This window comes from Equus quagga, chromosome 17 (assembly GCF_021613505.1).
Source record: "Equus quagga isolate Etosha38 chromosome 17, UCLA_HA_Equagga_1.0, whole genome shotgun sequence".
Taxonomy (NCBI): Eukaryota; Metazoa; Chordata; class Mammalia; order Perissodactyla; family Equidae; genus Equus; species Equus quagga.
In genome coordinates, this window is record NC_060283.1 from 9,813,356 (window position 1) to 9,839,778 (window position 26,423).

The following is a 26,423-nucleotide window of genomic DNA, read 5'->3' on the forward strand; positions in this document are numbered from 1 at the left end:
ATGTGTATTTTTAATCACATCAAGAAGTGCATACAGTGAAATTAGTCCTTATTCTGTGAAACACCTTATGTATTTGGTCTACGTACTACGTTTGGTGGATGAGAAGATTCATGGAGATTGTGCAACACCCCAAGACACCCAGATTGGATTCACCACTGAGGGTCAAGTCCAACTGTTGGTATTTCACGAAAGGACTTCCAAGGCCTCATTACTGGGCACCCCTCTGACCTCATCTACCTGTTCATAAAGGATCCTATGCTCAGTCTTCGAGGTCTGTTTGCCATTCACCTATGCATCATGATGAGTCACACCCTTGCACCAGGGCTGTGGTGTCCCCTTTTGCCTCTATCTGCTCCTGCACGGGACAGCTGACATACTATGTGTAGTGGTCATTTTTTATCTTCTCCTCTGTGAAGCCTTTTTTGACTCTCACATTCTAAAACAAACCTTTTTTCTTGGCTCCTTTGTCAAAGATTAACTGTCCATAGATGTGTGGTTTTATTTTGACAAAGGAGCTAAGAAAATACAGTAGAGCAAGGAAAGTCTCTTCAACAAATGGTGTTAGGAAAACTGGACAGCCACGTGCAAAGGAAGGAAAGCAGACCAGTATATTGCACCATACACAAAAATTAACTCAAAATGGATTAAAGATTTGAATGTAAGAACCGAGAAACCATAAAACTCCTGGAAGAAAATAAAGGCAGTATACCCTTTGACATTGGTCTTAGCAACATCTTTTCAAATACCATGTCTACTCGGGCAAGAGGAACAAAAGAAAAAGTTAACACCTGGGATTACATGAGACTAAAAAGCTTCTGCAAAGGAAAGGAAACCATGAACAAAATGAAAAGACGACCCACTAACTGAGTGAAAACTTTTGCAAATCATTTATCTGACAAGTTGTTGATTTCCAAAATATATAAAGAGCTCATAAAACTCAACAACAAAAAAACAAACAACCAGATCAAAAAATGAGCAGAGGGTACGAACAGATATTTTTCCAAAGGAGATATACAGACAGGCAACAGACACATGAAATGATGTTCAACATCACTAATTATTAGTGATGTTCAACTCTGGCTCTGTGCTAGAATTAACTGGGAAGATTTCAAAAGCAAGTGATGCCCAGACCCCAGTCCAGGAGAAATACATTGGTGTCTCTGAAGATAGAACCAATATAGATCCCATTTTATCACCTCCATCTCCTACAAGGGGAGTGACCTGGTGAATAGGGAGGAGGACTAGACACTCCACGAGAGTCAGAGAACTCCTAGCATAACCACAGAGGTCCCCTTGACACCAGAAAGGACTGGAAGACACAGGAGTGATACTAAAAATTCAGAGGCTCCAATCAATAATTGTATATGAGTATAATCCTTTGTGCAGTCAACTATCATTTAAGCATGAAGACAAATAAAAATATTTCAGATGAGCAAATCTTCAAAAGTTCTATCTTCAATGAGTTTTTTCTCCAAAGGAATCAGAGGATATGATCTACCAGAAAGAAGGAGTAGATGAAGAAAGATAAGGCATGGTATCCAGTAAACACAGGATATAACATAGGTTTGTATACAGTAATCAGGAAAGAACTGTAAAAAACAATATTTAAAACACGTCAATACCAGGCGACATAGTGAAGAAGTTGTAACAAGTATGTTACAAGGTAGTGTGGATAGGAATAGACCCCTCTCATAGGAGCTATTTTTCAATATTTTCCACTTCAACAATGCTCCTATATCATTATTTTATTTTATTACTATATTACTATTTCTTTAAAGATTTAAAAATTTTTTTTCCTTTTTATCCCCAAAACCCCCAGTACATAGTCGTATATTCTTCGTGTGGGTCCCTCTAGTTGTGGCATGTGGGATGCTGCCTCAGCGTGGTTTGATGAGCAGTGCCATGTCCGCGCCCAGGATTCAAACCAACGAAACACTCAGCCTCCTGCAATGGAGCGCGTGAACTTAACCACTTGGCCACGGGGCCAGCCCCTATATTACTATTTTAAAATGAAAATTTTGGAAAATATACATAGTCATAAGACAGAAATGAAAAGGAAGGACAGGATAGTAAAAAAGGGGGGAAATGAGCAGGAGGAAAACTTTACAAAAAATATGTTATTTGCTGCAAATGGTCTGAGGTCAACTTGGAATCTACACAGCACCAAACTTAGGAGAAACTTGATATATTTTGGTGAAAGAATTAATGATTTTCTATAAGGAATTAATTAATTATCATGTTAAGTGACATGACATGAGACAGAGAATTGATGAAAGAGATGAGGTATATCACTGAGAATGAGATTCCCCCATAGATATTAAAGGCCCACAGAAATTCAGGGATGAACAAAACTCTTAAGATCTGTGAATTCTCCAAGAAGGAAGATTTTGTGAGGAAGTGATGACTGATGGATCTTGAAGGACAAATTGGATGAGCATGACAGAACAGAAAATATGGGGAGCATCTGGGGAGAGACTTGGTCATGAAGATGAGATCTACACACTAGAGGATACAGGTGCCCACATCCTGCCAGTATCTGTCTGTACTGCAGCTCTAGTCACTGTCCACTGTGTGAGGCTGTCGTGCACTACTATCCTTTCACCAGAAGGGCAAATGCTGTTAGATATTTCTCTATGACATGGTGTACCAACCATGGCTTTACAGACATTAGATGCTAAAGAATACTTTTGTGAGTGAATGTTCTGAGCATCACAGGTTGTTCGGCAGCATCCCTGGTCTCTACCCACTTGATGTCCATAGGACACCACCCACCATGTGGAGACACCGCAAACGTCTCTAGACATTGATAATGTCCACAGATGTTGGTGGGATGAGGGAGTTCATCAGGCCCAGCAGAGATTCACTGCTCTTGCAGTGGAAATACTTTATGTCAGGTTCCACACACTTCCCTTTTAATGCCACTAATGACCAGGGGTTCACAACTGTGGACGCCAAGAGTTAGCAAGAAAATGTGGGCATGCAGCGGAGGGAAAATTACTAACAAAGGGAGAAGATAATGGTGTCATTATTTAATGAACCATACAAACTGTCATATGTGTATGGGATTAAATATTTAACCACACATATTGTAGAAATGTCAAGTTGCACAACGTTCAACGTTTTGGTGAATGAGCCAAGGAAAATTATCTGGGGTTGACACCTGATCCAGGCTCTGCTTCCAATTCCAGTTCACTGACTGAAGTCATTAGGTGGATCTGGGTCACATTGGATGAAGGTATTGGTCACTCCTGGGGATTAGGGAGACTGAAGTGGCCCTACCCTGAAGGCATTGGCTCCAAAATCCTCCTCTCCTCACCTGACCCCTCTCCATTGTGAGTCCAAAGTCCTCATCCAGAAATAAAAAGAAGGTGGTGTTAGAACCATGATGACACGCTGATGTCTGGTTTTAGTGATGGGTTTGATCCTTGCCTTTATTAATGATTCAAATTGAAATGAGCTTCTCTTTCTAAATAGATAGAATAACAAAACATGTCATATAATCAGTGAAATCTTTGTAAAAATTAAAAATCTGTGCTGAAATGCAGGTACACAAAAATTAATTAAGGACCTACTGTGTCCATGTCATCACACAAAGACCAGAGGTGCATAGGCTTTGCCCTCAAGGAACATAAACAGGGAGGAGGGTGCCATGGGATAAGGTCCTGGGATGTCAGGAGAGATCTTCACATGGAAAGCCATGGGGACATGGGAAGGAAGAGATCTCTGGAGATTCAGTGGCCAGGAAAGGGGCTAAGAAATGGGCTGTCTTTGATGTGGCATTGGGAATGAATAAGGAGTTTCAATTCAGTGGTACTGAGGCCAGGACATTGGGAAAGGGGAAGAAAGACCTCAAGCAGGAACTGGGGCTTGCACAGAAAACTATCTGGGGTCCACACCCTCAGCTGTGTGAGTCAAGGTCACAAAGATCCATCTGAGCTTTAAAGTGAAGATTCATAAGGCTCAAATTCAGGAGATCAACAGTGTCTGGAACTGTTTGTCAGGCCAAAACACCTGGATCCTCATCCAGACTCTGCCTCCCACTAGCTTTCTTGTCTTGACCTGCCGTGTCTCACTGTGTGCAGCTGGGGAGAAATGGTATGCCTACCTCATGGGGAGGGAGATCACACATCTTGGTTTGCTCAGGAGAAACTTGGTTTATGTTGTTGTTCCAGCATTCTGTTCATTTAATGACCTCTTTCACCCTCCAGATTACCTTAGTTTGACCAACAAGTTTAATAATCACCCTACCAACAGGGTTGTATTTGTGAAGATTAAAAGTGGTATTCACCAGTGTCCTGCATCAAGTATGTTTTATATAATTGTTTGCCATTCATCTTTTATTCAATTTTGAAAACAAATAAGAGACCCATTGGTGCTGGATATTGAGCAGACAACTAAGTCAAAAGAAGGTACAATATGTTTGCGAAGAAGTGATATGTAAACTATATCTCCATAAAACTATTTAAAGACAGATTTAGAGAGGATTCTGGGAAGATGGTGGCATAAGAGGACCCAATTCCCCTCCTTCTATGAAATATACAACTACCTGTGGAACGAGTTCCTCAGACAGATCTTGAAACTGGACACAAATATCCCACACAACAAAGGACAGCACTGACAGGGGTGGAAGAGGCAGAAATACACCTCTGCTGAGGAAAAGAATGCATCCTCACAGTGGTGCTTCACAGCCAGAGAAATCTTAAAGGTACAATGCTTTCCTGGAGGAGCAGGGATGTCTGAGCAGGGGATGTTTCCCACACTAGATATCCTAGCATTTAAATTTAGTACAACTGAGATGAGAACTCATAATTCCTACCTTGCTGATTTTGAGCCAACAGGGAATAGCCCCAGAAAAACTATCCAAAGTCAGAGAAAGAAAAACCTGCTCTTAAAGGGTCTATGCACAGATTCACCTGTTCTGGAAACCAACATAAAACCACCAGAAAGAAATGTGCATAGTCCATTGGTAAAAGAGACTCAATTATTAATCTCAGAAAGTCAAGAGTCAGCAGCACCTATGCCCCATACCCCACGACAGCCCTCATTGTGACCTAGTTCAGTCATGCTGACATTTGCCCTGTCAGATGTTATTGGATTCCTTCCCCTAGCCTGTTAGCACAGTTTTGCCAGCTCACTAGAGCAACAACTTAATTGAGTACCAATTTAACTGAGCTTGCCCCGGGGACGGCCTCACTCACCACCAAACCCATGGGAACTGTGGGGCCCTGTAGGCATGATGTGTGGGACCTCTACAGCAGAGGTGAGAGTGTCTGTGATTGAAGGTCAGGCTTGCATTGGGGGTGTGTGTAGGTTTGTGAGGGCTGGGGTATGTCAGCTGCAGCAGACTTGTGCTGCTGGCCATCTCAAACAGCCACACAGGGGATGTTCCCTGTCCTCCATCACCTGAAATGATTGTGGGCTGCCATGCCTGGGCCCAGCCCCACACATCTGTGCTCCTGAGAAAGCTGACAACAGTACTGTGCTGCAAGTGGCTACAAAGGAGGCCTGCAGCCATTGTGAGCTCCTGAGCATAGCAACAAGACACACTGGAGCCTGACTCACTTAACAGGAAAGCAGCAGTAGTAGTGTGCTGTTTGATCTTGCAGCCATCTGTGCCAGGGCTTGCCCCATGAGATAAAGGGACTAAAATGACTGTAGCAGCCCCACACAGATGAGCTTTACAACAAGCAGCCCAGACTAACCAACTCATGCACCTGCCACAAGAGTACCCCACCACAACAGAAGGGCACCCATGGTCCACACAGGAGGCGCTCCTGGTGAATTTGGAACAGGTAACAAGAGGGAATCAAATTGCTGGGTCCTAAGGCATCTCTGAAATAAGGCTACATTTCCGAGATTGTGAAACATTGCTGATTTACCTAGTACATAGATATAGGCACAGAGAATTAGGCAAAATCACAGACAAAGGAATATGTTTCAAATCCTCAGAAACAGAACTAAATGAAACAAAGATAAACTACCTGATAAAGAGTACAAACTAATTGTCTTAAGGATGCTCACTGATCTTGGGAGAAGAATCGTTGAACACAGTGTTGAACTTCAACAAAGAATTGAAAAATAAACAATCAATCAGAACTGTAGAATACAATAATGTAAATGAAAAATTAACTAAAGGGAATCAACAGCAGAGTTGATGACATAGAAGAACAGATCAGTACTCTGGATGAAAGAATGGAGGATATCACCCAAGCTAAACAACAACAACAAAAAGAGTCAAAAAGAAGAAGGAAAGTCTAAAGGACCTTTGCAACAATATCAAGCTTACTAACATCTGTATTATAGGTGTGCCAGAGGGAGAAGAGAGAGACAGAGAGGCAGAGAACCTATTTAAAGAAATAATAGCTGAAAACTTCCCTAACCTGAGGAGGGAAACAGACATCCATGTATGGGAACCACAGAGAGCACCAAACAAGATGAAGCCAAAGAGGCTGAATCAAGACACACTGTAATTAAAATGTCAGCAATTAAAGAAAAAGAGAGGATCCTAAAATCTACAAGAGAAAGGCAACAAGTTACATACAAAGGAAATCCCATAAGCCTGTCAGCTTACTTCTCATCAGAAACCTTACAGGCTAGAAGGGAGTGGCAGGTACTTTCAAAGTACTGAAAGCAAAAAAGCCCAGAGGGAAAAATACTCTGCCTGGCAAGGTTATTATTCAGAATGGAAGGAGAGATAAAGGGTTTTCCAGAGAAACAAAAACTAAAGGAGTTTATCACCTATAAACCTGGTTTACAAGAAGTGTCAAAGGGACTTATTTAAGTGGAAAGGAAAAGACCACTGTTTGGCCACATGCCCAGCTGTGAGTAGTGTGTTATATGTTGTGGAGAGACCAAAGAAATTACTTGGAGATTGCAGACGAGACTTATAGTTTTGTTGGATCTTACTTACAGGGAATGCTCAGTAGTGGCTGACTGAACAGAGTTGAGCACCTGCATTCGCTACTGTGAATAGAGAGGGGATGCTTATACAGGTGGGGAAACAAAAGGCTACATGCTTAACAAGAGGGACTGTTCCTGAATGTCCAGCATCCAAGGATCAGCAACTAATCTGGAAGGGCTCTGTGTGCCCATAAGACATGGTGTTCTTTGAGAGAAACAGTTATAGTAGCAGATGGTTGGTGTTCTGCCAAGAAGGGGGCCAGATGAACACATAATTGTTATGTGGCATGTAGGGTAGTGCTGGGGAAGCATGACCCTACAGCCACAAACATGAATAAGAAAATTATCAAAGAGAAAAAAACCCACTGGTAAAGCCAAATATACAGTAGAGATAGCAAGGTAAAAGAACAACCACCTAGGAAGCTAATATGAGCATCAGAAGAGAAAACTACTAAAAGTAACTATTTCCAAGATAAGAGTTTAAGGGGTACACACACACACACACACACACACACACACACACACAAGAAGTTAAGCATAATTATCAAAATCATAATATGGAGGGGGAGGAATGTAAAAGTGTAGGCCTTATAGTAAAAGGTCAAACTTAAGAGGTCATCAACTTAATATAGGTTGCTACATACATAGGTTATTATTTATAAACCTCATGATAGTCACAAACCAGAAACCTATAATAAATAAACAAAAAATTAAGAGAAAGGAACCTGAACATAATACTAAAGAAAACCATCAAATCACAAGGTAAGAGATAAAGACAAGAAGAAAGGAACAGAGAAGAACTGTAAAACATCCAGAAAAAAGCAACAAAATTTCACTAAATACATACTTATCAGTAGCTATTTTAAATGTCAATCACTAAATGCTCCAATCAAATGACATAAGGTGGCTGAATGGATAAAACAAGACCCATATGTATTCTGCATATAAGAGAAACACTTCAGACCTAAAGACGCTCATAAACTGAAAGTGAAAAGTTGGAAAAAGATACTTCATGTAACTGGAAAGGCAAAAAAAAAAAAAAAAGAAAAAAAAGCTGGGAGGCAATAGTTATATCACACAAATTGGACTTTAAAACAAAAACTGAAACAAGAAACAAAGAAGGGCACTACATAGTGATAAAGGGAACAATCCAACAGGAAGACATGATACTTGTAAATATCTATGCACTCAACATAGGAACACCTAAATATATAAAGCAATTGTCAACAGACATAACAGGAGAAATTGACAGTGACAGAATAATAGTAGGGGACTTTAACATTCTACTTATGTCAATGAATAGAGCAAACAGAAGATCAGTAAGGAAACATTGTCCTTAAGTGACACATTAGACCAGAAGGACTTAGTAGATATATAGAGAACATTCCATCCAAAACTGCAGAATACACATGTTCTTTTTGAATCCCCATGAAACAGGATAGATCACCTATTAGGCCACAAGACAAGTCTCAATAAATTTAAGAAGATGTACATAATGTCAAGCATCTTTTCTGACCACAACGGTAAGAAGCCAGACATCAACTACAAGCAAAAAACTGGAAAAGACACAGATACATGGAGATTAAACAAAATGCTACTGAACAGCTAAGGGTCAATGAAGAAATCAAGGGGGAAATCAAAAAATACCTGAAGACAAATGAAAATGAAAATAAACCATGCCAAAATTTATGGGATACTGCAAAAATGATACTAGGAGGGAAGTTTAATGCAACACAGGCCTACCTCAAAAAAGAAGAAAAACCTGAAATAAACAATCTAACAGTGTACCTAAAGGAAATGGAAAAAGAAGAACATACAAAGCCCCAAATCAGCAGAAGGCTGGAAATATTAAAAATCAGAGCAGAAATAAATGGAATAGAGACTAAATGAACAATATAAAAAAAGATCAATGAAACTAGGTGCTGGTTCTTTGAAAAGACAAACAAATATGACAATCCTTTAGCTAGACTCACCAGGAAAAAAGAGGGAAGTCTCAAATTAGTAAAAGCAGAAATGCAAGAGGAGAAATTAGAATGAACACTACAGAAATATAAAGGATTATAAGAGAGTAATATGAAGAGCTACACACCAACAAACTGGATAACATAGAAGAAGTGGATAAATTCTTGGAATCATAAAACCTCCCAAAACTGAATCAAGAAGAAGGAGAGAATCTGAACGGACCTATCAGAAGCAAAGATATTGAAATAGAAATCAAAAACCTCCCAAAGCAAAAAGGCCAGGACCAGAGGGCTTCTCTGGCAAGGTCTACCAGACATTGAAAAGAGACTTAATACTTATCCTTCTGAAACTCCTCCTAAAAATGGAAAAGAAGGCTAGTTTCCTAACTCATTCTATGATGCCAACAACCCCTGATACAAAACCAGACAAATACAATACAGAAAAAGAACATTACAGTCCAATATAGCTGATGAACACAGATGCAAAGACCCTCAACAAAATATTAGCTAATCAAATACAACAACACATTAAAGGGATCATACACCATGATCCTGTGGGATTTATTCAGGGGATGCAGGGATGGTTTGATATCCAGAAATCAATCAATGTGATACACCATGTTAAAAAAATGAAGAATAGAATTCACATGATCATCTCAATAGATGCAGAGAATGTATCTAGGGGATTCAACATCCACTTACGGTACAAACTTTGAATAAAATGGGAATAGAAAGAAAGTACCTCAACATAATAAAGGCCATATATGACAAACTCACAGCCAACATCATACTCAATATAGAAAAACTGAAACCCATTCCTCTGAGAACTGGAATAAGACTAGGATGCCCACTCTTATTCAAAATATTATCGGATGATTTAGCCAGAGCAATTAGGCAAGAAAAAGAAATAAAAGGTATCCAAATTGGAAAGGAAGAACTGGAAATCCAACTATTTGTGGATGGCATGATTCTATATCTGGAAAACCCTAAAAAATTCACCAAAAAACCAGTAGAAATAATCAACAATACAGTAAATTTCAGGGTGAAAAATCAACATACCAAAATCTGTTGCATTTCTGTACATTAATAACGAACTAGTAGAAAGAGAAGTCAAGAATAGAATCCCATTTTCAATTGCAACAAAAAGAATAAAGTATCTAGGAACAAGCTTAACCAGGGTGGTGAAAGACCTAGACACTGAAAGTATAAGATATTATTGAGAGAAATTGAAGAAGACATAAAGAAATTGAAAGATATCTCATGCTCATGGATGGAACAATAAACATAGTTAAAATGTCCATATTCCCTAAGCAATCTATAGATTCAATGCAATCTCAATCAGATTCCCAATCACGTTCTTCATGGAAGTAGAGAAGAGAATCTTAAAATTTCTATGAAACAACAAAAGACCCCAAACAGACAAAATAATCCTGATAAAAAAGCTGGAGGTAACACAATCGCTGAATTCAAAATATACTATGAGCTGTAGTAATCAAAATATTATGATACTGGCACAAAAACAGACACACAGATCAATGGAACAAAATTGAGACCCTCCCCCAAATCAAACCACACGTCTATGGACAGCTAAACTTCAACAAAGGAGCCAAGAACATACAATGGAGAAAGAAAAGTCTGTTCAATAGATGGTGTTGGGAAACCTGGACATCCACATGCAAAAGAATGAAAGTATACCATCATCTTACAGCATACACAAAAATTCACTCAAAATAGATTAAATACTTGAATGTAAGACCTGAAACCACAAAACTTCTAGAAAAAAACATAGGCAGTATGCTCTTCGACATCAGTCTTAGCAGCATATTTTCAAGGACTGTGACTGACTCAGCAAGGGAAACAATAGAAAAAATTAAAAAATGGGTCTAAACCAAGCCAAAAATATTCTGCACAACAAAAGAAACCCTCAAAAAAAAAAACCACAAAAAGTCAACCTAACAATTGGGAGAACATATTTGCAAGTCATATATCTGATAAGGGGTTAATATCCAAAATATATAAAGAACTCATACATATGAACAAGAAAAAAAGTAAGAACTCAATTAAAAAGTGGGCAAAAGACTGGTAGTGTAGTAGTTAAGTTCATACTCCTTGCTTCAGCAGCCTGGGGTTCCTGGATCGGATTCTGAGCACTGACGTACACACCATTCATCAAGCCATGCTGTGGTGGCATCCCACATACAAAGTAGAGGATGATTGGCATAGATGTTAGCTCTGCGACAATCTTCCTCAAGCAAAAAAAGGAAGAATGGCAATGTATGTTAGCTAAGGGAAAATCTTCCTCACCAAAACAAAAATGTGTAAAAGTTCTGAAGAGACATTTTTCCAAAGAAGATATACTGGATGGCCAACACGCATATGAAAAGATGTTCAACATGAGTAATTATTAGGGAAATGCAAATCAAAACTACAATGAGTTATCACCTCATGCCTGTCAGATTGGCTACAATTAACAAGACAAGTAATAACAAGTGTTAGAGGCTAAGTGGAGAAAACGGAACCCTCATACACTGCTGATGGGAATTTAAACTGGTGTAGCCACTAAGGAAAACAGTATGCACATTCTTCCAAAAATTAAGAATAGAATTACCATATGCTACAGCTATTTTACATATGGATATTTATCCAAAGAACGGGAAAAGATATTTGTATCCCTATGTTCATTGCAGCATTATTCACAAGAGCCAAGACTTTGAAACAGCCTAAGTGCCCATCAGTAGACGAATGAATTAAGAAGATGTGGTGTATATACAGGCAAATTAAGATGCTACTCAGCCAGAAAAAAGGTAAAATCTTACCTTTGGTGACAAGATTGATGACCCTGAGGGTATTACACTGTTAAATAAGTCAGACAGGGAATGTCAAATACTGTATGATTTCACTCATATGTAGAAGACAAAAACAACCACAGCAACAACAACAACAGAGAAACATAGATACAGAGATTAGATTGGTGGTTACCAGAGGGGAACTGGGAGAGAAGAGGGCAAAAGGGGCAATAGGGCACATGAGCATGGTGACAAGCAGTAATTAGTCTTTGGGTGGTGAACATGATGTAGTATACACAGAAATTGAAATATATTGATGCACATCTGAAATTTATATATGTTATAAATCAATGTCACCTCAATAAAAAGAAGAAGTAGGAAAAAGCCAACTATGCATGGATCAATACAGTGCTTTAGTTTCAAACTTAGGACTTCTATCTTATATCTTAACATTATCCTCTCTCCATTTTTCAGAGAATTTAAATTAGAAGCAGTTTTAAGTGGTCTATAATGGTCTATAAAGTTGTCATCCTCCATATAGGTCTTTGAGTTGCAAAACCATCAGTAGCAAATAACAATAATGGTAGTAAAAAGGATAGCAACACTTTTGATTGCTAAATATGGACAGACACTGTGGAAACACAATTTATTATATTTAATCTTTGTTACAGATGGAAAAGGCATAAACTCTTAGACTTCCCATTATACGGTTGAGGCAACTGACTCATAGAAAGGAAGACTTGCTCCGAGTTGCACGTTTTTAAAGCCAGAAAGTCTACCAGAAAGCATTGGTAGTCTGTGAATGGCAAAGTAACAAGTGACACTTTCAATTGGGATGTGTAGCAGTGTGACATATCAGATGGAATTGAGGTTAATGTAAGTTAAGTTCTGTCTCAGCTGCCCCTTGCACCTGAGTTTCTGATCAAATGAATTCTTCTAGTCTAGGAAGCCTCATTGTAGTTCTTTCATTTGTCCCTCTTCAATTCTCTTATTATAAGAAGATTATATATTGACAGCCCCAAACACTGGCATGTATGTGGAGCCCCAGAAAATCTCATGCAGTGGCAATGCAAAATATCACAGCCTCCTTGGTGGGCAGTTTTGAATTTTCTTACAAAACGAAACATGTCTCAACATGTGATAGAGTAATTGTGCACTGCGGTATTCACCCAAAGGAGATGACAACCTATGTCCACAAGAAAACCTGAACAAGGATGTTTATAGCAGCTTTATTCATAATTATCAAAACTTGGAAGCAATGAAGATATCCACCAGTCGTTGAATGGATAAACAGACTGTGGTACATCGGACGATGGAGTGCCGTTCAGCACTAAGAAGAAATGAGCTACCAACCGTGAAAAGACATGGATGAATCTAAATTCATATTACTAAGTGAAAAAGTCAATCCAACAAAGGCTAGACACCATAAGATTCCAGATATATGACATCCTAAAAAAGGTAAAACTATGGAGACAGTAGAAGATGAGTGATTTCCACAGGTTAAGGAAGAGAGAGGAATGAGTATGCAGAGCACAGAGGATTTTCATGGCAGTGAAACTATTCTGTATGATACCAAAGTAGTGATGTTGTCATTAAACCCCATGGATTTGTCAAATCTCATAAAATGTACAACACCAAGAATTAACACTAATTTCAACTTTGGGATTTGGGTGACAACGATATGTCAATGTAGGTTCACCATTGGAACAAATGAACCATCTGGTGATAGTGGTGTAGGCTGTGCCTATGTGGGGGCAGGGACTCTATGGAAACTCTATACTGTCTGCTCAGTTTTTCTGTGTATTTAAAACTGCTCCAAAAAATAAATCTATTAAAGAAAAGGAGGGATACATGTTGTTCAAATATTGTCCTCAAACAAGGAAAACAATCCATACTGGAAGAAGGAAAATCAATGAATCAGTCACTACTTATACATAGTTGACCAGTGATTATGGAAATCAAAGATAATCTATTGAGAAAACTATTGCAACACATATGAATTCACCAAGTTGGCTGAATACAAGATCAACATATAAATATCAGTCACTTTTGATAAACAAACTATGACTTGTACATAACATAAGGGAAATAATGATAAACGTTCAATTGTAATGATTACAACAGCAAAAGCGTATTGAAATATACCTATTAGAAATATGCACACTTTTAAAGACAACATCATAAAACTTGGATAAAAAGGGCTCTAAATAAACGAAGGCACACACCTGGTTTTCAAGGCAATAATGAGAACATATAATGACGTCAAGGGTTCTCAAAGTATTTCAAAAATTCAAACAGCCTTTATCATAATGCTAGAAGCGTAGTTGTATGTTTGTTTTGAATTCTGAACTGCCATTTGGATCCTTCAAAACTAGCATGCCTTCATTTATTGAGTAGGAAGAAGTAGACCAAATTCGGGCTCAGACTAGTGGGGTTCAGGCTCAGCTGTGGAATTTTCTATTTTGCAGACATGAGCAACTTGCTTACCTCTCAGCCTCAGTTTGCTCATGGGTTAAGTAAGTGTGATACAATAGTACATACTCATAGGATTTGTGAAAGGATAAATACAGGAAAATGATCAGCACAGTGTCTGGCAGTAAATATCAGCTCTTACACTTATGTAAGAAAAAGGAACAAGCCAAACAAACTTAATCACATCATTCTCAAAGTAAATTATCAAACTAAGTCTAACTGTCTCTGCAAATGAGGAATTTTTGCTTATCCTAAATGCTAACAAAGTGTGCCTCAGAATTTGGCTCTGTTTCCATTGAGATTTCTCTCAGTTAAGTGGACGTCACTACTTTTCACTAAGTTAATTGTTTTCTGGTCACGTCTATGTGACTGTTCTTGTGGTTTAAATATCATGAATATTGACTCCTGGAACTAAGGGTATGAGAGGGTGGTGAGTCAGGGTAGATGTTATTTATCTCAAGGTGCACAGGTTCTCTGGACTCATGTCCTGAGCAGGATGTACTGCTCCCTTGCATTCTTTTGGCTGAGGTTTAAATCCCAGGGATTCTCTAGTGCTCGAGTTTTGAACTTGATGAACACCTAGCCAATTTCCCATTCCAGGTTCCCTCTTGTTCCTATTTCCAAAACACAGAAGACATCTGATTCATCCATCAGAATCTTAATACATACAGAGCATTGACTCTGAATTTAGAAATCTTTTGATTTCAAAGAAACAACTTAAGATCTCATTTTACAGTACAAAATGTTTTCTATATCAAGTTATTTCTATTTCTTTGCCTTTATAAACCCAAAGGAAGACCTAATTTATCCATGGCTGATAAATCATTAAAAATAAATTTTATGTCAGCCTTGTGTGGAGCCAGTGTCACATCAGCCTCTTAGGACCATTGGATGGAAGCCTGTTGGTCGTCCTCACAGAACATTTGTGATCTATCTCTGGAAACATACCTAGAATTGCTGCACTTCTGTGTTATTTGCAAATCACTGTTGATGCAACGAAAAAGTGATACACTACAAAGTTATCTTAAAGAATGAGGGCTTTCATCCTGGAATAAAACACAATTTACTAATTCAAGATGTCTCTTGGACAGCTCAATAATAAGCCCAAATTATGAAAATATCTTGAAGTCAAGCTTTCTAGTTCATATCAGCAATTTCCTTCCTCATAGTATGAAGAAATTAATACACAAGTAATCACAAAATGTTATATCTGTATGACTATGCAACCACTAAAACTTCATGTTACTACTCTATGTCAAACATCACTCAATTAAAATTTAGTCTAACATATTAAATAAAAATGTACTAAAAAAATAAATTTAAGGACAGAAGTCAACATCATGGTGGAGTGAGAGGTTCTCTTTGACTCTACCCTCTAAATTACCATGACATAGAGATTGACAGGCCCACAGAAGACTCCCTATACAGCAAGTCAGGACACATAAGAGATACAGGCAGCCATACATCTGAAGGTGGTGGACTGGATCACTGGGAAGCAGTGAAACTAGGCAAACAGCTCCCTCCTGCATGCCTGGCAGCAGCAATTCAGGACCAGGATCCAAAAAAAGTGGCCTATATGATTGTGAGTGGAGGTGATGAGGGCCCAACACTGTGCTCTTGAGTCCTGATGGGGTGGTGGCAGTCCCACCTTGTCACAAGTGAACACCCAAGCAAGGAATGTGACCCCACTTGGACATGAATGCCAAAGTGGTGGCTGGTGGCAGCCCCACAGGTGTGAATGAACACTCCCAGGGTGGCAGTGGTGGGCCAGCATACATGCAAATGGCTGAGGGACTGTGTCAGCAATGCAGCAGCATCCCAGTTTCACTGCTGTCCATGGAGAGGCAGCAGAGACAGTGGCCCAACAGAAACAACTGTGAGCAGACAGGGTGGGAACACACAGCTCCCACTGGCACCACCCCCAACACCAAGTCCACCAACAGCAGCATCTGCTTATAAGTTCCTGGGTCCACGGGCCCCCACTAGCAACAGTGACACTCATGAACACAGCACCACTGGCAGCAGTGCAACCAGCACTTCCAGACAACTGTGGAGCAGCAACATAGGGGATATAGAGGACAACAATATCTGAGCCTACAGAGAGGCAGTGGAAGAACATGAAACCCAGGCAACCAGAATCAAAGTAACCAAAGCCATCCTCAAATAAGAGAGAGTGATTAGGACCACAAATGCACCAACAGAGGGTCAGTTCATCAGACACCAGGAAGAACTACAGTAACATGGTAGAAAACAAGAAAAATGACAACTCTCCAGAAACTAAATCTGAAGGCACAGAAGTATACAATCTAACTGGCAGAGAATTCAAAATAGCAGTCATAAAGAAACTCAGTGAGTTACAAGAAAACTCAGAAAAACAGTTCAGTGAGCTCAGGAATAAAATTAATGAAGAGAAGGAATACTTCACCAAAGAGACTGAAGCTCTGAAAAACCAAACAGAAATTCTGGAGATGAAGAACACAATAAATGAGATTAAAAAAAAACAATGTAGAAAGCATAAAAAGTAGAGCAGACTTTATAGAGGAGAGACTTTGTGGCCTCGAATGACTTTATAGAGGAGAGAATTAGTGACTTCAAATGTAGAAATATAGAAACAATTCAGGAGGAGGTGAAAGAACTGAGATTTTTTAAAAATAAAAAATGCTTCAAGAGATATCCAACCCAATTAGGAAAAGTAATATAATGATTATAGATATATAAAAGTAATATAATGATTATAGTTATCCCAGAGCAAGAAGAGAGAGAGAAAGGAGCAGAGATCTTATTCAAAGAAATAATAACTGAGAACTCCCCAAACCTGGGGAAAGAACTGGAGATGCAAGTATAGGAAGCTAATAGAACTCCTAATCACATCAAAGCCAAAAGACCTTCTCCAAGGCATATAATATTAAAACTGTCAAAAGTCAAGAACTTGGGGTGGCTCCCTGGCCTAATGTTTAATTTTGGCTTGCTTTGCTTTAGCAGCCCAGGTTCAGTTCCCAGGTGCAGACATACAGCACTCATCAGTGGCCATGGTTTGGTGGCAGCCCACATACAAAGTTGAGGAAGGTTAGTACAGGGATCATCTCAGAGTTAGTTTTCTTCAAGCGAAAAGTGGAAGATTGGCAACACATTAGCTCAGGACATATCTTCCTCAGCCAAGAAAAAAAAAAGTCCACGACAGAGGAAAAATATTAAGGGCAGGAAGACAGAAGAAAATAACCTACAAAGGAACTCCCATCAGGCTTTCAGTGGATTTATCGCAGAAATCTTACAGGCTAGGAGAGAATGGTATGATATATTCAAAAGACTGAAAGACAAAAAGTACCAGTCCAAAATACTTTATCCAGTGAAATTATCCTTCAGATATGATGGAGAAATAAAAGCTTTCCCAAACAAACGAAAGCTGAGGGAGTTCATTGCCACTAGCTCTGCCCTGCAAGAAATGTTGAAGGCGCCCTCCCATCTGAAACTTAAAGGCAAAGGTTCACAAAGCTTTGAGCAAGGAGATAAACAGACAGGCAAAATTAGAAAATTGCTAGTCTGTATCGGAAGGTTAGCAAACAATTATAACACAAAGGATAAAAGGAAAAAAGCCTCAAAAATAACTATAAGCAGTTCAATTTGGTCACAAAATCACAACACAAAACAGAATAATGTGGGACATCAAAATCATAGAATGGGAAGGGGAAAGGGATGGAACCTGCATAGGCTAATGGAGATAAAAGGATATCAAAAAAGGACTGTCGCATCTATGAGATCTTTTATATAAACTTCATGGTAACCACAAAACAAAAAGCTATAGCTGAGTCACAAATCATAAATAAAGAGAAAACCATCACAGTAAACCAACAGCTGGGAATGGCAGACAGAAATACAAGGCAAAATAGACAATGGAAATCTAGAACAACCAGAAAATGAGAGATAAAATGGCAGTATTAAGCCCTTATATATTAATCATCACTTTAAATGTAAATGGATTGAACTCATGAATCAAAAGACAGAGAAAGAGTAGATGGATTTAAAAACAAGACCCAAGAATATTCTGCCTCCAAGAAACACATCTCAGCCCTAAAGACAAAAATAGGGCCAGGATGAATGGATGGAAGATGATACTTCAAGGAAATGGCAAGAAAAAGAAAGAAGGTATAGACACACTTAGACTAAGCAGAATTCAAGATCAAAAAGATAATGAGAGAGAAACATGTGCACTATATAATGATAAAAGGGACATTTCACCAGGAAGACAGAACTCTTATTAATATATATGCATCCAACACAAGAGCACCAAAGTATATGAGGAAACTATTAACAGAACTGAAGGGAGATGTTGAGATCAACACAAAAATAGTAGGGGACCTTAACACCCCACTTATGTCAATGGATAGCTCACCTGGGAGAAAGTCAACAAGGACACAGTGACCCTGAGTGAAATACTAGACAAGATGGAATTTAAATCTATCTATCTAAAACACATTTCACCCCAAATCAGGAGAATACACATTCATCTCAAGTGCACATGGAACATTCTCAAAGATAGACTGTATGTCAAGAAACAAGGAAAGCCTCAATAAACTTAAGAAGATAGAAATCATATCAAGCATCTTTTCTGAACACAATGCTACGAAACTAGAAATCAACTACAACGAAAAGCTTGGAAAATCACAAATATGTGGAGACTAAACAACGTGCTACTGAACAACCATTGGATGAATGCAGAAATCAAAGGAGAAATAAAAAAATAACTGGAGACAAATTAAAACGACATTCCAACTCTTATAGGATGCAGCAAAATCAGCACTAGGAGGGAACCTTATAGCAATACAGGCTTACCTCAACAAATAAGGAAAATCTCAAATAAGTAATCTTAAACTATACCTAAAAGAACTAGAAAAAGAAGAACAAGTAAAGACCAAAGTCAGTAGAAGCAGCGAAATAGTAGAATCAGAGCAGAAATGAATGAAATAGAGACTAAAAAACAATGAAAAGGAAAAATTTAACTGAGCTGGTTCTTTGAGAAGATAAACAAAATTGACAAACCCTTAGTCAGACTCACTAAGAAAACAAGAGAAATGACTCAAGTAAATAAAATCATAATGAAAGAGGAGAGATTACAATGGATACCACAGACATACAAAGGATTATAAGAGAATATTATCAAAAGCAGTATGCCAACAAATCTTATTACCTATAAGACATGGAAAAATTCTTAGAATCGTACAACCACCCAAACTGCATTAAGAAAAAATAGGGAATCTGAATAGACCAATCACAAGTAAAGAGATTGAAACAGCAATCAAAAACCTCCCCAAAACAAAAGTCCAGGACGAAATGGCTTCCCTGGTGAATTCTACCAGATGTTCAAAGAAGGTTTAATATCTTTCCTTCTCAAACTACTCTGAAATATTAAAGAGGATAGGATGCTTCCTAATTCATTCTACAGGGCTAACATTACCCTGATACCAAAACCAGACAAGGAAGTAACAAAAAAGAAAATTACAGGTCAGTGTCACTGATGAATATAGATGCAAAAATGTTCAACAAAGTAGTAGTAGATTGACTATAACAATACATTAAAAGGATCGCACATCATGGTCAATTGGGATTTATTCTGAGGATTCAGTGAGGGATAAACATCTGCAAATCAATGTGATAAACCAAATTAAAAAATGAAGAAGAAAAATCACATGACCATCTTAAGAAAGCACTTGACAAGATCCAACATCCATTTATGGTAAAAAGTCTAAATAAAATGAGTATAGAAAGAAAGTACTTCAACATAATAAAGGTCATATATGCCAAACTCAAAGCCAACATCATACTTAACAGTGAAAAACTGAAAGCCATTCCTCTGAGAAAAGGAACAAGGCAAGGATGCCCACTCTCATCACCACTCTCAGTTAACATAGGACTGGAAATTTTAGCCAGAACACGTAGGCAAGAAAAAGAAAAAAAAAAGATCCAAATTGGAAAAGAAGAAATAAAAATCACACTGTCTGGGGATGGCAAGATTCTATATCTAGAAAACCATAAAGAATCCACTAGAAAACTATTAGAAAAAATATCTACAGCAAAGTTGCATGTACAAAATCAACATACAAAAATCAATTGCATTTCTCTATACTAATAAGAAACTAGAGGAAAGAGATATTAACAATACAATCCTATTTACAATTGCAACAAAACGAATAAACTTAACCAAGGAAGTGAAAGTCCTGTCCACTGAAAACTCCAAGACATTATTGAAAGAAATTGAAGAAGACATAAAGAAATGGGAAAAGTTCCATGATCATGGATTGGAAGAATAAATATAGTTAAAATGTCCTTATTACATAAAGCATTCTACAGATACAGTGGAATCACAGTCAGTATCCCAATGACATTTTTCACAGAAATACAACAAAGAATCCTAAAATTTCTATAGAAAAACAAAAGACCCTGAATAGCTAAAGCAGTTGTGAGAAAAATGGGCAAAACTGGAAGTATCTCACTCCCTGACTTCAAAGGATACTATGAAGGTATAATAATCAAAAGAGCCTGTTACTGGCAGAAAAACAGAGACAGACATCAAGGAAATGGAATTGAGTCCCCAGAAATAAAACCACTTATCTCTGTGTGTCTTTGGACAGCTAATCTTTGACACAGAACTCAAGGACGTGCAATGGAAAAAGGAAATTCTCTTCAATAAGTGGTCTTGGGACAACTGGATAGTCATGTGCAAAAGAATGAAAGCAGGCTGGTATCTTACACCACACACAAAACTAATTCATAATGGATCAACAACTTGAATGTAAGACCTGAAACCATAAAACTCCTAGAAGAAAATAAAGGCAGCACACTCTTTGACATCGGTCTTAGCAGTATCTTTTTGAATACGATGTCTACTCAGGCAGGGAAACAAAAGAAAAAAACAAACAAATGGGACTACATCAGACTAAAAGACTTCTACAAGGGTAAGGAAACTATGAACAAAACACAAAGACAACCCACCAACTGGGAGAACATATTTGCAAATCATATACTCAACAAGGGGTTGATTTCCAATATATAGTGAACACTTATAATTCGACAGAAAAAAAAATGAACAACCCGAACAAAAAATGGTCAGAGGATAAAACATACTTTTCCTTAGAAGATATACAGACAGCCAACAGGTGCAAGAAAAGATATTCAACATCACTAATTATTAGGGAAATGCAAATCAAAACTACAATGACGTATCACTTTACACCTGTCAGAATGGCTGTAACTAACAAGACAAAAAATAACAAGTTTTGGAGTAGATGTGTGGAAAAGGGACCCCTCATACACTGCTGGTGGAGATGCAAACTGGTGGAGCTGTTATGGAAAACAGTAAGGGGTTTCCTCAAAAACTTAAAAATAGAAATAGTGTATGCTCCAGCTGTCCCACTAAAGAACATGAAATCAACAACTCAAGAGATCTATGCACCCCTATGTTCATTGCAGAATTATTCAAAGTAGTCACGACTTGGAAGCAACTCATGTTACCATCAAAGGACGAATGGATAAAGAAGATCTGGTGTATTTATTCAATGGAATATGAGTCAGCCAACAAAAGGACAAATTTGTGCCACTTGAAACCACAGGGGTGAACCTTGAGGGTATTATGTTAAGTGAAATAAACCAGACAGAGAAAGACAAAAACTGCATTATTTCACTCCTATGTGCAAGATAAACAAACACATGGATAGGAGAACAGATTAGGAATTACCAGAGGGGAATTGCATGGGCAAAGACGAAAGGAGTAACGGGGCATATATGTATGGTGACAGATAAAAACACGATGCAGTTTATATAGAAACAGATATATAATAATATACACCTGAAATTTATGCAATGTTATGAGCCAATATGACCTCAACAAAATAGCTTTTAAAATAATAATAATTTTGAGTGACAAATTACCATGTCGTTTTTAGCCTGTATCTTAGAGGAATGCAAAGGATCGAGTGACATTGCTATCACAAAGCTCATTCTCTATGTAACTTCTGATTCAAGTGCCAACTGTTTTCAGAGTTGACATCCATAAAAATGAATACCGTGAATAAAATTTCCTCATTTTAGCAATAAATGACAGTATCCAACCATATATAAAATCAAAGAGTCCTCATTCTGGTCACTAAGAGATGGATTTATCAATACCACTTTTTTCATACACTTAAGAAGCATCCAAACTGAAATATATCTCTCTGGTCGTTGTCCAAAGATGCAAGCATCTCTGCTGGTACTCAAGTCACTGATGTACCTCATCTTACAAACTCCTCGAAGCCATTTCATTTCTTCTTCCCTTGCCAGTGTGCATCGTGAGCCTATGAGATTTATGCCCTGAGGTTCCTCAGGGGACCATGTGAACTGATGGAACCAGTCCTTGCTACTTCCAAAGACCACCTATCAGCAACCCTCCATGCCTAATGCATGCTCAGAGTGTTTGCTACAAGCTTTTAGCTGCAGAGCGAGGCCCATGACATGGCAAGGCCATTGGGAATCAGAGATTCTTTCCTTCACCTTCTTGCCACAAAGTGGTGGTTCTGTGATGTCTAAATCTCTTTTCTGTGTCATAATCTAGGAAGAAGAAGGTAGAAAAATACCAGAAATGCTTTGTTTGCTCCTTAGTTTTCCATAGGAGTTTCTCATTGTTACATTGCCCTATTGTTACTGTTCATAATGCTGGGAATCCAGTCCAGTTATCAGTTGAGATACAACCTAGAGTGTCAGGATCCTTCAACCATGTATATGTTGACTTCATACACCACCTCCCATCAATGGGGTTCTCCCATGACCAGCTATATCATGCACACTCTCTTTAACGGCCTGAGGCCTTCTCTCCCAAGAAGGCAGAAACTCTGTTAATTGCAGTATGTTTTGCTTTACTAATATAATTTTTATCTTTGTATTTGAAATCAACTTTGACTTATGGAAACATTGTCATAATATGTATAGTAGAAGAAGACCTGTATACTTTCACCCAAATGCACTTGTGGATGTGTTACTGGATTTACTTTACATTTTTTTTGAGAATTCTACATACAAAGACTCAGGCCAAGGATTTCAATGTATTGACCAAATTATCCAACAGGAATCCAAAGGCTTAAATATCAAATTATGTTCATGGACCCCACTTTTCCACCCTCCAATGATCTGAAAGGTCATTCATGAAGCCAATGATAATGTAGGGCATAAATAAACTACAGTGAATAGGTCCTTTGTGGCCTCAAACCTTCCCATGTCAGATGAACATGCAGGCTACATTCAAATGAAATGAGGAGTGCTGCACTTATGAGACTGTCATGTGCTCATGAGATCCCCAGACAGTGTTCCAGAGCGTTCCTACACCACATAGAAAGCACTCAAATGTCAAGGATTCTCTTTTCCTCCTAAGTTCCTTTCAGCATGAGTCAAGGCTGGGAGACCAAAGAGAGACTGCACTCCAAAATATCTGTTATCCATTGGAAACTGATCATACATGAAGCAATTCCAGAGGGAGACCCGCCTTTCAGCAAGGAAGGCTACATACTAACAACTCTTCTGACCATCCCCACAGTCTGTCAGGTATCCTGGAACATCCCGGGGGCACATGAATCAAATTGTAAGTTGATCCCACATGTGAATGAGACTCTTGAGGACAGCAAACCATAACCCCACCAAAGATACCTCTCAAATAGAAAGAGTTTTGAGTTCTCTGCAAACAGGTGCCACTTATGATGTTGAAAATAAGCAGATACTTTCCATATTTATTCTAGAGAAGAAAGGGGTTATGCTTTGACATCTACGACAGGTTGAATGTAGTTTTTAAATGAATGCTGGAAGAAATGCATGGAGGAGGATGTGAAATAAACTCAGGACTTGTGAGGAGGGCCAGGAGACTGCTGAGCCAATACTAGCTGTAGGATTCTCAAGAATATTTACTTCGCTTAATTCTGTACTTTGCTCACTGGAAAGCCTTTCCTTCTGCAACAGTCTATTGTAGTGAAGAGGACAACAAAAGCCTTTATTCCTTGTGGTTGTTGGCCCTGATTAATATCCATCTAATATTTGTGTACAAGAAGCCTTAGCATCTTCCCTGAAGTGTCTCTCATTGTAGATCTGCCATTCTTTGGAGTCAGGCATAAGGAATGAGACCTGACAGGAATTTTTCTTATCCCAGCTTTACGTTTTACTCAGTTATTGACCAATGAAATTGTGCGTTGGTTGGTTGATATATTTATTGTGCTAATTCAGTCTTGTTTATCATTGTGGGCAACAAACTGACCAGCTATTACCTCTTCTATAGGTCAGAAAAATGGCCTTCAACTGTCTAAAAAAAAGAACAAGACTGCAGATGAAATTACTGTGCCAATTAGGGCCTATGTTTTCTTAGTTGCAGAGTTTCTTTGTCCTACTCATCCCTCAATTGCTGGAACTGAAAGCCTGTGGGTTATATATCCTAGAAACTCTCGCCAGTTGCCTTCTTGTTGGGTTCTCTAATGGAAGGCACTGGTGGGAGATTGAAGGTGGGAAGAGTGCAGAAGTCATGTTTTCTCAGCTTTGACATCACCTGTTGCAGTGGTTGTGGCAACAATGTGTCTAGTGGACCAGCGGCACAGCAATGGCAGTGTGCACAGTGGTTACTATCATGTATGGGCTCCTGGATTCTTGTTTAGGCAGCTTGGTTCCAACAACAGCAGCCTCACCTTCACCTGCAGTCATGGAGTCTGAGCAACACTGTTTTTTTAATACCAATTCTAGCAATGGAGTGTCTTTCTGCGATTATTGATGATTGGGCATTCTTCACATTCTCTTTTCTGTTTCTCCAATCCTCCTTCATACATCATTTTTTAAAAAAAATTGTGGTAATATTCGTTTATGACATTATAAAAATTTCAGTTGTACATCATTATATTTTTATTCCTGTGTAGATTACACCATGTTCACCACCCCAAGATTAATTACAATCTATCACCAAACACTTGTGCCTAATTATACTTTTCACCCTCCTCCCTACCCCCTTCCCCTCTGGTGACCACCAATCCATTCTCTGTCTCTACATGATTGTTTGTTGCTGTTTTTATCTTTAACTTATGAGTGAGATCAGGTGGTATTTGACTTTCTCCCTTTTACTTATTGTGCTTAGCGTCACCCTGAAGGTCCATCCATGTTGTCACAAATGGAGGGATTTCATCATTTCTTATGGCTGAGTAGTATTCCATTGTGCATATATACCATATCTTCTTTATCCATTCATCCCTTGATGGGCAACTAGGTTGCTTCCAAGTCTTGGCTGTTGTGAATCATGCTGCGATGAATGTAGGTGTATGTATCTTTATGCATTCGCGTTTTCATGTTCTTGGATAAATATCCAGCAGTGAAATACCTGGAACATATGGTAGTCCTATTCTTAATTTTTTGGGAATCTCCATACTGTTTTCCAAAGTGGCTGCACCAGTTTGCACTCCCACCAGCAGTGTATGATGTTTCCCTTCTCTCCACATCCTTTCCAACACTTGTTTCTTGTCTTGTCAATGGTAGCCATTCCGATGGGAGTTAGGTGATATTTTCATTGTAGTTTTGATTTGCATTTCTCTGATAGTTAACATGATGTTGAATATCCTTTCATGTGCCTGTTGTCCATATGTATATCTTCTTTGGAGAAATATCTGTTCAGGTATTTTGCCTATTTTTTAATTGGGTTGTCAGTTTCTTGTTGTTGAGATGTAGGTGTTCTTTGTATATTTTGGATATTAAACCCTTATCAGATATATAGTTTGCAAATATCTTATCCCAATTGTTAGATTGTCTTTTCATTTTGTTGACAGTTTCCTTTGCTGTGAGAAAATTTTTAGTTTGATGTAGTCTCATGCCTTTATTTTTTTTTACTGTTTCCCTTGCCTGGTCAGATATGATGCTTGAAAATATGGTGCTAAGACCAATGTCAAAGAGCATACTGCCTATGTTTTCTTCTAGAATTTTTATGGTTTCAGGTCTTAGATTCAAGTCTTTATTCCTTTTTGAGTTAATTTTTATGTATGGTGTAAAATAATGGTCTAGTTTCATTCTTTGGCATGAGGCTATCCAGTTTTCCCAGCAACATTTATTAAAGAGACTTTCCTTTCTCCATTGTATGTTCTTGGCTCACTTGTTGACCATCAGCTGTCCATAGACATGTGGGCTTATTTCTGGACTTTCAGTTCTCTTCCAGTGATCCGTGTGTCTGTTTTTGTGCCAATTCTGTGCCGTTTTGGTTCCTATAGCTTTGTAGTATATTTTGAAATCAGGTAGTGTTATGCCTCCAGCTTTGTTCTTTTTTCTC